This window comes from Parasteatoda tepidariorum, chromosome 2 (assembly GCF_043381705.1).
Source record: "Parasteatoda tepidariorum isolate YZ-2023 chromosome 2, CAS_Ptep_4.0, whole genome shotgun sequence".
NCBI lineage: Eukaryota > Metazoa > Arthropoda > Arachnida > Araneae > Theridiidae > Parasteatoda > Parasteatoda tepidariorum.
The window spans coordinates 85,310,431-85,327,437 of NC_092205.1; the positions used below are offsets into that span (position 1 = coordinate 85,310,431).

Consider the following 17,007-nt stretch of genomic DNA (forward strand, 5'->3'; position numbering starts at 1 on the left):
TAAAATTCTATGGCACAGCGGAGGGGCAATAATTTAAATCAATTAATTAAAACCTTCAAAGCAGGAAGGGTAATGAAAAGTTTCTAGCACAAATTATTCTCACAAGAACTGAACAACTCATACAAAATGCGGGTATCTGTCTCCAAAGTAAACAAGCTGATGTTTGCTGAGAAATGCACATTATAAATCTCTAGCCAAAATAAAAATTAAACAAACTTTTTTGGAAATTATACTTAAGAATGGGTAAATGTTGAAAAGTATAGTAGATTATTTACTTTAACCAACCTATTATTAATAATAACCGGTGATTATTAATATTAGCCAAATAATTACACTGCCCATAATATTTTAACAATATCATTCCATCTTTTTACTGAAACAGTTAAGAGTTTTGATCAAATCAATTACTTTCTTTAGGGAAATCATCAAATAGAATTATGATTTTAATATCTTATGTGAATCTTGTCGACCTTAGGGATTTGATAAAATCTTTTTCTTTTTTTTAAAATCTTATTTCGATATACAGGGCTTAAACGCATGGGATATAAAAATTACAGTTTGTCTGTTCATGATTTCTAGTGAAATAACAAAAGGGTTATATACACTGAAGAAGTAGGTCGGAATTAGAGCATACTTCGAATTATTAGAATCGGCAGCACAGCATAAAAAAAGAAAGATATTGTTTTCCTTGAAGCTACAGGCACAAAAAATTAAACAAAACATCATACATTTTTTTTCTTACATGGAGTAATAATCTTTCTGGTGTCCAAGTTAGGATATTACATGTAAATGGATACAAAGGATAATACATAGGATATTACTTTGTAAAATGGACAAGTGTCTGGTATATACTACCAGGCGCAATCCAGTTCTCAAGAAGAAAGTTAACCACTTAGCCTCCCACATTTAAAAAAAAAAGCATAATTTTATTGAATACTTTCTTAAAACCACTATTGTTTTGGTCCTTTTTCTATAACTCTAACATGCACGACGAGAATTGTAAAATTTTGAAATTTTTACCTACTTGTTTCTTTTCGACACATTCATAAAAGAAAAACCCGGAAAACTGCTCTTGGTGAACATTTTTAAATCACTAGCACACGCTCTTCGCACAATTATATTAATATAATTTGCTTATTATGTTAACATAATTCACTTCGAGAGAACGAATTTTACGTTGTAAGATCTAAAAGTTAGTTTAATTAATATATATATATGCATACATATACATATATATATATACATATATATATATATATATATATATACATATACATACATATATATATATATATATATATATATATATATATATATATATATATATATATATATATATATATATATATATATATATATATATATATATATATATATATATATATATATATATATATATATATATATATATATATATATATATATATATATATATATATATATATATATATATATATATATATATATATATATATATATATATATATATATATATATATATATATATATATATATATATATATATATATATATATATATATATATATATATATATATATATATATATATATATATATATATATATATATATATATATATATATATATATATATATATATATATATATATATATATATATATATATATATATATATATATATATATATATATATATATATATATATATATATATATATATATATATATATATATATATATATATATATATATATATATATATATATATATATATATATATATATATATATATATATATATATATATATATATATATATATATATATATATATATATATATATATATATATATATATATATATATATATATATATATATATATATATATATATATATATATATATATATATATATATATATATATATATATATATATATATATATATATATATATATATATATATATATATATATATATATATATATATATATATATATATATATATATATATATATATATATATATATATATATATATATATATATATATATATATATATATATATATATATATATATATATATATATATATATATATATATATATATATATATATATATATATATATATATATATATATATATATATATATATATATATATATATATATATATATATATATATATATATATATATATATATATATATATATATATATATATATATATATATATATATATATATATATATATATATATATATATATATATATATATATATATATATATATATATATATATATATATATATATATATATATATATATATATATATATATATATATATATATATATATATATATATATATATATATATATATATATATATATATATATATATATATATATATATATATATATATATATATATATATATATATATATATATATATATATATATATATATATATATATATATATATATATATATATATATATATATATATATATATATATATATATATATATATATATATATATATATATATATATATATATATATATATATATATATATATATATATATATATATATATATATATATATATATATATATATATATATATATATATATATATATATATATATATATATATATATATATATATATATATATATATATATATATATATATATATATATATATATATATATATATATATATATATATATATATATATATATATATATATATATATATATATATATATATATATATATATATATATATATATATATATATATATATATATATATATATATATATATATATATATATATATATATATATATATATATATATATATATATATATATATATATATATATATATATATATATATATATATATATATATATATATATATATATATATATATATATATATATATATATATATATATATATATATATATATATATATATATATATATATATATATATATATATATATATATATATATATATATATATATATATATATATATATATATATATATATATATATATATATATATATATATATATATATATATATATATATATATATATATATATATATATATATATATATATATATATATATATATATATATATATATATATATATATATATATATATATATATATATATATATATATATATATATATATATATATATATATATATATATATATATATATATATATATATATATATATATATATATATATATATATATATATATATATATATATATATATATATATATATATATATATATATATATATATATATATATATATATATATATATATATATATATATATATATATATATATATATATATATATATATATATATATATATATATATATATATATATATATATATATATATATATATATATATATATATATATATATATATATATATATATATATATATATATATATATATATATATATATATATATATATATATATATATATATATATATATATATANAAGACAAATGCCAGATTTCTTGATATATATATATACTACACACACTTGGGTAATGCTTTGAAAGCAAATGTAAGGACCCCAAACCAGAGTTTAAAATTAAGATCAGTATATAATATATTTTTACTTTTCATTTAATAAATATATATATTGCGCAGAAAAGATTCTGAAATAATTTATATGATTCTAAAATATTCACAACTTTCTATACTTTCAACATAATCGAATTCTAACATAAAATTATAGGGGCATACATATTTTTAAATTCATAGCAATCCAAATATTCCATTCCATCTTTCTCGAAATTCGATATGGCATGGTTGTTTTCTTTCACAAACATTCTGCTTAAGGCAGAAAATTTCCAATCGCATTCTACATTTTCTAGAACGTAATCGAATGTTTATTCCTGCCTCGTCTTAATCGCATCCGGAAATAATAGATGCTGTGGATTGGTGGGAAAATTTTATCTCCACTCCTTTTTTTTTCCTGAGGATACCGGAAATGAGTCCGCATTGCGATATTTATTCTCTGCATGTGGATCTACCTTAACTTTTGTCCAAAACATATTAACATGATTGAAAGCAATAACTATTTTACCTTTTTAGAACATGAGAGTAAGAATTAACCATTTCTATGTATGAGATAATATTTATATTTTTGTGAATAAAAAATAACTTTATAGCACTTAAAAATCTATAAATAAAAAATCGCAGAAAGAGAAAATAATTTTCAATGAATAAAAAAATTGCTTTTTGCACGTGGAGTAAATATATAGTTTTATGTATGTCCAAGGGCACAAGGACATAGTTTACGAGAGAGTGAAATATTATTTAAAATATTGATTTTTATAATTGCATATTTTGAATTATATTTTTTTACTTATAATTGCATTGCATTTTTTTAATCGAAACTCATTTTTCTTATAAATTATAACGTATTTTGTGCTTTTCCAACAGCACTTATTTTTTGATGATTGGTAAGATGGATCATGCTCAGATCAAAAAGCTTTATAAACATGAGATAAAAAATTGTGTATCATTTTACCATGTCCCCACATTTGCGAGAATGGATCTGGTAATGAAGCAAAAAATTCCAAGAAACTAAAATGGAAAGTTAATATTATAATGTAAATACTTCAATAGATTGAAAACCAACCTGTTTCGAGCACTCTAAAACAGGCGCCTATTCTCAAGACGCGCTAGACGTGAATGAAAAAAGGCGAAACTAATCTGAAAAAATAAGTGAAACTGGTACGGAGAAAAATGAAAAAAATTTTCCACCTTTATTTTGCTTTCCTTTCTCTCTTTGCCAACTTCTTATTTTCTTTAACTGTTTTGTTTTCTTTATTCACGCCTGGTGAGTCTTAAAAATGGGAGCATTTTTTAAGTGCACGAAACGCTTTGACCTTTTCTTTTACCTTTTTCACTTATGACGCAAATGTGATGTTTCCATTATCAAGTGAATCTGCTTGTGTTCACAATCATTTCAAAACATTATTTTTTTTAATAATTTTAAATTGTTCAAAATATTCGTAGAAAACATTCATACTAACCAAATTCTTAGAATGGATTAATTATCATGCTTGATTTTTAGAAGCAGCAATTTCATGACTTATGTGAATATTATGTGTCTAAAATTACATGGAATTTTGCATGCAAACTCTTCATTATTTTATTATTTCATTATAATATTTAATTAACTTTCTAGAAAACGCTTTCATTGTTCTTTAACAAACAAATTAATTTAATAAACATTACAGAATATAGTGAAACAGCAAAACATATTGATCAGTTATAAAGTAATATAGCGGAAATCAAAACATAGTTTACTTCAAATAATTATAGTTTAAAATAAATCCTTATAAAAATATTCATTTTACATAAAATCACAGTTAAAATTTTATATCGTATTCAAATTTCGGAATTGTCAACAGTTTCTTTCACAACACGGTATCTTTAAAATTCGTCACGACGAACATATTTATTTTTATTTGTTACTTCCTTATACATTCGTTCAAATGACATTCCCCTTCAGGTTTCAAAAACGTATTTCGCTTATTTACAACCCAATACATTTCCCTTACGTTCTCCTCCGGGTTATTATACTTAAAAGCTTATTTATTTGCGCATACCCCTACTCTCAACTACTCTTACAAAACGTGTATTCAGATTGTCTTTTTCCCCAATGGCTGTCAAAACATCGCATTTGAAATTCGAATGCTACTTTAAATCGACAAATTTAAAAAGGAAAAGTAACACAAATTTGAATCCACTTGTCATCACATATGACATTGCGATTTTTTCTTTTTTAACTTATCGGTGAGAAGATGGAACTAAAGTTTTGATTCTTACTGAAATAGCACTACCAATTATGACTTCGATGCAAGTGGTATTGAAGTATTAATTTGCATAACAGTTCTCCGAGTTTAACCGAAGTTGAGTTGAGTTGAGTTGTACTATTGAGATGAAGTTAAGTTATGCTTGAAACGTTATTATTTATAATTATAAGCAACGCGAGACTGACATTAAGTTAAAACAAAAGTGAAATATAATTTTAATTAATTTAAAAATGGCAATGGATGCATTTTTTTGTATATCAAAATGGAACTATTTTGTTAATTGTGAATTAAAATCTAGTTAGTCAAATCTAGTTAGGCATTTTACTTTTTTAATGAATTTATATGCCAGTTATTTTTTCCTATAGAACAAAAAAACTAAAATCCTTTGAGAAGTATATATAATACATTTTTAATAAATTTGAAATATTATATTTTTAAATTAAAAATACACTCAAGCACACATGAGTTAGGAAAAACAAGTTAATTATGAGTTGATTCTTCGACCAATGTAACGTTTTGTAACGCAGATTTTTGGGTTTTTTTTAACAGTTTGAGCTATGGTTTGGCTTCTGTTGTTGTTGTTGTTGACTTATTCCTCTTGGTCAGCCGCAGGCTAGACCAAGTCAATGAGCTGGAAAATCTTCAGGAAATCAAATAGAAGTAAGGGACCAAAGGGTCTGGCTTCTTTTTCATAATACAAACAACATAGCTACGTACGCATAGCTTGTTCAAGGTTATTTGTTCTTTGCTGTTTGTTCAAAAAAAAAAACTGAAGCGAGCGTAGTGTACGTATACATAGCAAGCGTACACAAGATTACACAAAGGAAGTCATTTTGTACGCAGTGAAGCAAAACATTAGCTAAAATTAGCACCTGGCTAAATCAAGGTGCGTCAATCAACCGCGCAGCATTTTTTTTTTTTTTTTTTTTTTGTTTTGAGATGGAGTCTCACTCTNTTTTTTTTTTTTTTTTTTTTTTTTTGCCGCGTAGACTTCAGGAGCCGTAGATCTAACTCGTTAACTACCCAACTATATTTCAATAGTACTTAAGTATATTAACCACAAATAGAGTTATAATAATCAAAAATACGAATAATTAAACCAACTTTAAGTAATTTTGATACTTTTTTTCATTTTCTTGTACAAGCATTAAAAGTTATTTTATAAATTTTGATCAAAAATAATTCTTAAAAGTATGGAATTATTTAGTTCATCCTATAAATATTAAAACATAGTTTGCTATTTATAACAATTTATAATCTATACTTCATTTCATTTAAAGTAGCACATTATATTCTTAACAACCAATTAATGTTCTCAACCCTGATTATTTTTATTAACAACACTCAACATATAACATAAATTATTTATACCCAGCTACGGCAAATCTGCCGGTCCATCATCATAAATTTGCTGTAAGAGGATTGCTGAAATGCAAGGTCAGCATTTTCTGAGTTGCAAACTCAGAGGAAAAGCGATTTCCTACTATTTTTTGATGCACTACCAGCAGATTTTGGTCAGCTCATTAGCTTCTGACAGCCAACCATCTGAATATTCAGCTGCTTTTCGGCTTTGTATTCCATAAAGATCATCGATTAATCGAGAAGACTAATATCATCAAATTAAATTTATAAGAAAAAGAAGTAATTTTTAATTAATCCTATGAGAAAGATATTTATTTAACAAAATTATTTTCTATGGAGATACTTACTTTAATTAAAATATTTTTGAGGCAAAATATATTTCTACTAACATTAAATTCTTCACCATATGCAAGACAAATGCCAGATTTCTTGTTATTTATACATTTGCTTTGAAATTAAGTACAGATTTAAAGTGGATCGTGGTAGCCCAGTGGTTAGCGAAACGAACTCATGTGCAGAGAGGCCAGGGTTCAATCCTCTACTCCACTAAGATCTACTACAAGTAATATATGTGATTGTAAAATCTCAGGAATCAAAAGTCCTGTGGTCAGTCATTGACCCGTAACAGGGGTACATGGATCTAGAGAAAATTTATTCCTTCTTCAGATCAATGCCTAAATTATGGAAGTGATCTTACGAACGAATGGTACTGCCATCTATCTGTTGGGCTCTGAGCAACGACGTACTTTCACACTTATGGTCAAACGAAAAGTGAACCTTCCTGTCTTAATTCACAAAATGCCTATGGCCGGCGAGTTTCGCTTTTCCAAGTGTCTTTAGAAACAACAAATTTAAAACATTTTTCCTGATAAATCGGCTTTCTTAAATATACAGATAAATTATTTAGAAGTGTCAGTCACTTGTAATAAAATTGTCGATGCAAGATACTTTCTTGGTCTCAAATGCTCTTCTAAAATGCGAGAAAATATTTTTTCAAAGATGATTCATGCTTTATTATCAAAGAAAAACAAACATCAATATTTAACAGATTTCAGAACCAACTTCAGATAGAATATAAATTGATAAAGACAGTCTAAAAATCTCATTGTGTTTGTCAAGGACTGAAAAAAGTGAGTCATCATTTGTCTATACTTCAAGACAAAACTCTCCTAATGAGAATCTTCAGCAGAAACGTCAATTGAAACTTCTTATACTAAATATCTTGAATTAGTGTTTAAAGAGTACTGATAATAACTTACTTACTTTACAAAGAGCTTCCGAGTTATAATGAAGATTTTCTTTAGGATTATTTTCAGATTATAAGAAAAGGAAAAGTCACAAATTTTAGTCAAAAAACGTTAACCATGAAAATAACAAATTTACTTGATGTAACTTTACTTTATATAATTTTTACTTTTTTTAAAACATTCTTTGTTATCATTTGCTGAAGCATGCATATATTTAAATTGATAGCTTTGACGGATTGATCAGGATAGTCCCATTCTTTTCCCAATTATGATATGCAGCAGAATTTTTTCGCACTAAGAAGCAAGTATGATTTATAAGTTGTTTAAATCTCTGATTTTTTTTAACTGATATAACTTTAATTACGATAATTTAATAGCTAACGATAATTTATAACTACAATAATTTGATAACTTTATTTCGAAAATATTTCAATTCAGACTCTTTCTATGAAAGATGTGATAAAATTAGTTTCGAAAATATTCACAGCTTGCAAACTATTTTTGTAAAAATGTTTTACCCGTAAGTGTCCCTACGTGCTGCATTTTACTTTAGTTATAAATGATCGAAATGTATGAAGGGACAAACGTAAACAGTTTTCTAAAAAAAATGTAGACGCCTTTTTTGCGACCATTTTCAGTCTATTTAAAAGAAAAATATTTTGAAAAAAATAAACGTACCTCCAAATGGCGTTACTTTGGACAGTTTAAATCTTCTAGTAAAAACTCCGCATTCTTCGTCGATTAGATAGGAAGAGTAACTTCTGAATTTGGATTCTGCTCTCTCCGTAAATATTCAAGAACAAGATAGACAAGGTTACTTTTGCTATCACTGCAACTTTACCCACCAGGAACAGAACACTACTTTTTGAATCAACTTCTTGAAAACGTTTCCTTAGTAGGGAGAAAATTGAACAAAATATATACAAGATAAAGGCAAAAGGTTATTATGATTCATCACGTTTTATAAATATCTATACATTGTAAAAATATTCCTTATTAAATTACGGTATAAAGTAGTACGGATTCTTCTAGCGCATCATCCGTAATATCCATTTTATATCGTAAAATGTTGTACAGTTACTTTTATTTAATTAGAATGATTCAATGATTTTATGAGAATTATTTCTTTAAAATTTATGGAATATCATGCTTTTTTTTGTTTTAAAACACGTTCCCTTAAAAATGGATGTTACAGTAAAATGTCCCAGCACCCTGACTGTTGGTTCTTTTTTCCACCGTGATTTGTTTCGGAATTTTTTACAGTGTAGAAGAAATGCTTTAAATTTTTAGACTATAGTTATAAAATTATTGAAAGTAACTCTTAGTAGAAATAATCAAATGAAGAGAACACGCCTTTTGGTGCACGGTTTGATTCACTCTGCTTGAAAATATTTAAAAAAAATATTCCTTAAGAAGTATATAACTATCGTTTCTTTGGAGCTAGAGTTATGAAGACAACGTTTTCCTTCACTTTTTCAGGAAAAGGGAATGACGCTTCTTTGTCTTCGGTTCTCAATGAGAACGCATATCGTTGCAATTTTTTCCAACCCATACCTTAAAGATTTCTCTCAGATATTTCGCATCCTCAACGTCTCCTGCTTGCAAGTTTAGGAATCTTTAATACATTCTAATGTTTTGCATAGTTTCCACCATTCTTTTTTTGTCAGAAATTATTAAATAAGGTGTAAACATGTACGATATTTCATCACTGCTCAATTCAGAGCTGTTAAAAATTCTGGCTCCCATTGCGGTATAATATACCAGTACCTCTGGCAAATCATTTGTAAATTCCATTTTACAGAAAAATACCGTAAAATTCCATTTTCCGTAGTATGGCCATAGTTTCTACTGTAATATTTATTTAATCAGAAAAACTCAGTAATTTTACTCTGATTAATATTACAAAAAATGCGGTAAAACAGATTTTTTTCCGCAGCAGGTTTCGGTAAAAATGGATTTTACGGTAAAAAGTTCCAGTATTCTGAGTATCGGTACTACTTTCCGTAAGCTGAACCATAAGTTTTTACATTGCGTCATACTAGACAACCTATGACAATTAGTGAGAGGTGGGTAAAGTAAACACAGCGTTTTTATGGATCATGGAAGAGTATTGCTGCACCAAAAAATTACGTAAAAGTTAAGGTACAAATCTCATTATCAAATCGTCAACCACAATCATGCTAACCTTACAATCTTCAGCCCTAATATTTACTACACTCTTAAAGAGCAATAAGCAGCAGCTTTTTGCCACCCAAACTTTCTTTATACAATAATCAATTTTATCTCGGTGATCCCAATAGCAGCTTTTTGCCACCCAAATTTTCTTTAAGGAATAATTAATTTTATTCATGTAATCAAATGTCTTTAAGAGATCTTTAAAATAATTCAAATAATTATCTTTTATAGCGTACCAGAAAAATACGAGTTCAAAAATTAATTTGCACTCTACTTAAGTGTTTTTGTACAAAAAATTAGACTTGATTTGCGAGTTACACCTCTGTAATTTTGGTATCTTCTTTAATTGCAATGAGAAAAAATTAATTTCACAATAAATAAACTTTCAAGCTTAATTTTATAACTTTTAAATAAATCAATGTCGTCCATAATAAAATAATTATATTTCATTAAGAAGTACAGATAATCATAAATAATCAACAGTTTAAAGAAGTTTTTTGAATCTTAAATATTTTCCCACTTTTTTTCCAGATGTAATGAAATAAATAAAAATGCAATAAAGAAATAAGCTCTTCTTTACAGGTATAAAAAATTGGTGACAATGAAAAAAGGATCAAATTTAACAGATTTGAAATAAATCTTAACAGCTCAATAATTTAGAATAAAAAATAGTATGAAGCATTGCAACGTCATTGATCGATAAAAAAGATATATCCGATGTGGTGAATTCAAATGATCGAAAACCTTTCCAAATATGTAGGGAAGAATATTCTGTCAAGTGAGATGGAATTTCTTTTTCATCACACTCTAAATGAATTGAAGCTATCCAAAAAAAATATTTAAAGCTATACGAAGGAAATAAAAAAAATTGCAATAGAAGTTTTAGAAAGAAATGTAGTATGACGATTCGGAGTATTTTGACATTTTTGATGGTTAAAAAAACACTTCTGATTTTACTTGAAGCAGTTATTTGAATATTGTTACCAAGTTAATGTAGTTGCTAGGAGCTGAAATCGCTGTTCTTCTGAGTCATCTTTTTATCTTTAGTTTCAATTTTTAAGTGCATTTGACACTAATTTCAGTATATTTTTGCAGGATTTGAAGTGCTGCATATAAGAAAATAGCTTTGTCATTAAATGTGATTGATTGCATTTTTTTCTAAGCGAAAGCTCTTATTTTTACATCAAATGGGAAAAAAAGCAACCTAATAACGCTTTTTAACGTGTTTTTTTATTTATTTTTTTCATGTTTTTCTTTAGCGTTACTATTCTCCAAAAACTTACCAATGACTTGTTTTGAGAGCCCCTTATATCAAAAGAAAAATATACGAAGCAAGAAGAAAATAAGATAGTTTTTCTTATAAAAGTATATTTCTTATATAAGACAATTGCAAATTTTAAGGCAAAATCGTTTATTTGTGAATTACATAATATAGTTTCTTTATTTTGCTTTCCGTATTTTTAGTAAGTTTGAATTTTTTTAAAAATATTTTTAAAGACTTAAATTTAAACCTGTAAGAAAATTGTAAGGACAAACGTAAACAGTTTTCTAAAANTATATATATATATCCTTACAATTTTCTTACAAGTTTAAATTTAAGTCTTTTAGAGAATAGGGCTCCTTACAAACTCAACTGAAAAGGATAAAATCTTCAACACCCACTTTCACACATTATCTATGCTACACACACTTGCTTGAAATAATGCCTCACTGAAACTTCTAAATCTAAACATAGCAGAATAATTAACTCGAAGCAATTTCCTTTGAAACGAAACTTACGTATTGATTAATAACTTTGTAGATGAAAGCGGTCCTCTCATTAACGAAGAATTAGAATTTTGAAACACTTAAATTCTTTTTATGTATTTTTCAAGAAGAGAAAGTGAGAAAAAGTTTTAACATAAGAAATTTTAATTAATAGTTTTTTTTTATTCAAATCTTAACGAATAAGTAAATTTTTATGGCATTATCTTAAGAGTATTTTTGAAGCTTATGTTCGTTATGGAAAATGAAAAAATCACAGTTTCAAGTGCTTTACTCTGGAAGAAAATCTTTAATTCTAAACTTTATAGACCATCTTGTCATAAAGAATTATGTGAATTATTATAGATTTTGAAAAGGAATGCAGCATAATAAAAGGCTATTATACTATCTCAAAAATCCCCAATTTGGCGAAATTTTTCGGTCTACATAAAAATTATTAAAATCAGTAAGTAATTTTTAGTTTTTGTCCATTTTTATGGGTTCAGATAATTCAACGTTGAAGTTAAATTGAAGTCAATTGAAGTCAACTCAGTCAGCGTTGAAGTCAACATTTTTTTAAACAGAAATGAATCAATAACATAAGCTTTTCGAGTTTACAAATTAAAATTGTGTGTCAATTTTAGAATTTGCTTTGAGGCAGTGGCTCAGAGGATAAAGGGTTTGCCTCCCAATTAGGTGAACCGGGTTCGAATCCCAGCAGCGGCATGTCGATACGAATTCTGTTCCTAGCTCTCACTAACCATGGTGCTGATGAAAACATATTCTCATTGATAGGCGGATAATGGGTTAAAATCTCCTTGCCATTGGGCTAATCATGGGAGGTTTCTGTGGTTTTCATCTAGATGCGAGCTAAAAAATTCCATCAAAAAGTCCTCCATGAAGACTAGTTTGTCTCAAAGCTTGATCCATGAGTTATCTTGTCTTCTGGGTGGAGCTCATACTTACAAGGCTAGGGAGTTGATCATTCATACACATAAACTCGTAATAAGGTTGGATCGGCTGTTCAAACCCGATTATGAAATATAGAATTTTCATTGACATTACTAGCTAAAGATAGATAAAGCCTAATCTAACCTTCAAGAATAACTCTTGCAAAACAAAGCAGTTATAAAAATAGCCCATCATTTACTTAAAAGCTAGCTTTTAAATCAGGGAAGAGCTTTAGTAGAAAGCTGTCATCTGATCATTGGATAAAAAATTATTCAGGATGGTCCTTTCTTTTTCTTTTGCACAATGTACATGTAAAATAATTTTTTTAACATTGACCGGAATAACTCTCTATTACTTAAAAAATATTGTTATTGCTTTAATAGTTATTGAAATAATCTTAAAATAGTCAGTTCTTGACAAGATTAAATAAACTTGTCCTGGTAAATAAATGTACTATAATCCTTAAATTGGTGAGAAAGTCTCAATCAATTGCAAATCATTTATGCGTCTCCACCTAAACTTAAAGCAAGAAGTTTGGGGTTTCTGAAATTGCAGGACAGGGAGTAAAACTATTTTTATTTTATTTTTTTTACTATATTAACAAATTGCTTGCTTTTAAATCAGGGAAGAGCTTTAGTAGAAAGCTACGATCCGGAAATATTGTTATTGCATTAATAGTTATTAAAATAATCTTAAAATAATCAGTTCTTGACAAGATTAAATAAACTTGCCTTGGTAAATAAATGTACTATAATCCTTAAATTGGTGAGAAAGTCTCAATCAATTGCAAATCATTTATGCGTCTCCACCTTAAATTAAAGCAAGGAGTTAGTGTTTTCTGAAATTGCTGGACAGGGAGTAAAACTATTTTTATAGCTCTCCTTGCAAGGAACTAGATCATAAAGTCTTCTTTTCGTTTTCTAGAATACATATTATTTCTAAATAATAGCTCATAAACTGAAATGGAAATGTCAAAGTTAAAGAAAAAAGAAATTTTTATTGTTTACAATCTGAAAATCTGTCTATTATATTGCTCAGAGAAAACCATTACAAAAAGTGCGAGTGGTAAATAAATGTGTTTGATTTATTATTGTTCAAAAATTTTGAAATTCATTTTTGGATTAAAAATTTTACAACATTTGTTGCTGAGATTAAAAATCGATGTTATTTTAATAGCTTTTCAACGACATTTTGTTGAAAAGTAAAATTTAGCATGTTTAAAATATTCTTGATTCATTTTTTATTATTTCGAAACTACATGAATGGTAAAAGTGCGGTTTTACATTTTATTGATTTCAAAAATTACGAAACTGCGGTGTGGAAATGTGTTTGATTTATCACTATTTTAAACCTTGTGTACTATTTTCAGATTGCAATTTGTGCAATGCTGATTGTTACGAGGAAATTCGAAACTACTTTTATTAGCTTTACCATGAAACTAGCCAAAATTTTTTCAGAAATTAAAATTGAACAAGTTTCATGTTTGATTGACTTTTTTATTATTATTATTGAGTAACAATAATTAAACGGAGAAAAAAAATACTGTTTTATAATTTGCTAAAAAATCTTGGGCACTTCAAATTGTGCAATATTGTTAACAGCAAAATTCGATTTTTTTTTAAAATTTAATTATCTTTGCAAAAAAAGTTGTTAAATCATAAATTTCGAAAAGTTTTTGACAAGTTTTGCATTTTATTGATTCATTTTTCGTGTAAACAAAATCTATTGAATAATAAATTAAAGATTTTAAATTATTTTTTTATTAAATCACTTGGCCTAAAACAATATTTGAAAATTTAATTTGCACTTTAATGGTTTTAAAGATTTTCTATTGAATGTATTTTTAGTTGAATTAATTTTCATGAAATGAGTCAATTGAGTTTAAAATAATTTATATCATGGCTTAAAAAATAAAACTTTGGAAATTACTATTTCCCTTTCATTAATAACAAACCATTATGAGACCACTCAAATTAGGTCTATTGATCCTTGTCTCAAAAAAATCCTTATCTCAACAAAAACTATCATGATTCTATAATGAAATCAATCATGATTTTAATAGTTAGAATTGTTCACATAGCTATTGTAATTTGAAAAACGATATTCTGCTTACCAATTAATTAAATGGAAAAGAGAACCGTTTTTTTTTCTTGAAACACTTAAGTGAATTATTGAAATAAATAGTCAATACTAGAATAGTTTTCATTTCTTCTTTTTAATAAAAATGTTTAGCTTGCGTATGCATGAATAAAAAAAGTTCTAGTGTATAGCCCATTTATTGAATTGATTGAATTTAGGAACTAAACTTAAGTAATCAATTAAGACGATTCGTATTCGACTCTTATGCTACACTAATTAACCAATTGATTTTCGACTCAATGAAAACAAGAAAAATATAAATTTATTTTAATATTTTATTTAAGGTATTAAATAATATTTAGAATTTTTTTCAGCCGACCAATATTAAAGTCTAATATATTACGTATAAACCCTGTAAAACTTTAAACACATACTTTGTTTTCTATACACATGGAGAGTTTCATGCCATGTATATCAAAGTTTAACTGACCGCAAATGCACCATTTTAAGAAATTACATGAAAGTAGATATCATAGAGATTATTTGAGATGTTGACTTTTTCAAGCAGTCAAACTACTGCGCCCCCTGCTCGTTACCGCTCACCACCCCGAAAATTGCTACGCAATCTTATATGGTTGGCTTCGCAAATCAAGTTCGCTTCGATCGCTACTAACTTAGGTACATTGCAAATGCAAAAAATTATAGGAATTCAAAACTATCATTCAAATCCATATAACAACTTTTTTTTTAAAAAAATTACATCTTTTTAGTAAATACTAAGTCATTAAAATAAATTTGAATTCAAATAAATGACATGTAATTCGTTAAACCTATCAGAAATGTGCTATAGTATAAAATCTTAAAAGGTAACAGCACGACTGAGACTCATTTTTCAATGAGTAACAAATAATAATAAAAATAAAACATATAAATTCGTGATATAAATCAAAAATCGTCAAATAAATTCGTAATATATAAATTTGTGAAAAAAAGCGCCTTCAACAAAATACTAAAATAGAGATCTATCGACAAAGACTGCTCACTTCTGCCTAGCTAAATAGTATGAGATTGCCGCAGCTGATAGGGTGAATTTCGGAAGAGATCACATTTGGTGAGAATGCTATCTCTGGTTATTTCAGTTTCCGTTTTTAAAAGCGCTATATGTTGAGCCACCTCAGCTAGATTTAGCACATGACATTTTTAGCGGCAATCATTGGTCGATTTTCTAGCGTTGCCATTCGGGGAGTTGTAATGAGGTTTTTTTGTCGCCCGTGTAAGAGAAATATATATACAGATATTAAATTTTCGAAATATCATCTTCTTTCGCGAATACTCAAGCATGTTTATTTGAACAAAATTCGCTGGTACGGCGAAAATGTGGTCCTGATTCATCAATTCCAAAGTGTGATAATCTTTCTATATTTTTGGAAACACACTTTATATGTTCGTTTTACCATTTTTTAAAAGATAAACTTTATGTTCTGCAATAAATGCTCAAACTGCATTCTTCTTTAAATTAGCTATGTCCCTACATTTTATAGCCCTTTTCTGTGCTTTTTGTTGACTTTTTGTCTTTTATTGACCAGCTCA

General features: G+C 25.1%; 1 long non-coding RNA gene across 1 annotated transcript in view; it reads right to left on the bottom strand.

Moving 5' to 3' along the window:
* Positions 1-9,054: 9,054 nt before the first annotated feature.
* LOC107440756 (uncharacterized) overlaps positions 9,055-17,007 on the bottom strand; it is a 77,326-nt gene continuing 69,373 nt past the window's right edge. Inside the window, exon 3 of the long non-coding RNA XR_001583666.3 lies at positions 9,055-9,360. This is a non-coding gene — a long non-coding RNA (uncharacterized lncRNA). The remainder of the gene's footprint in view (positions 9,361-17,007) is intronic.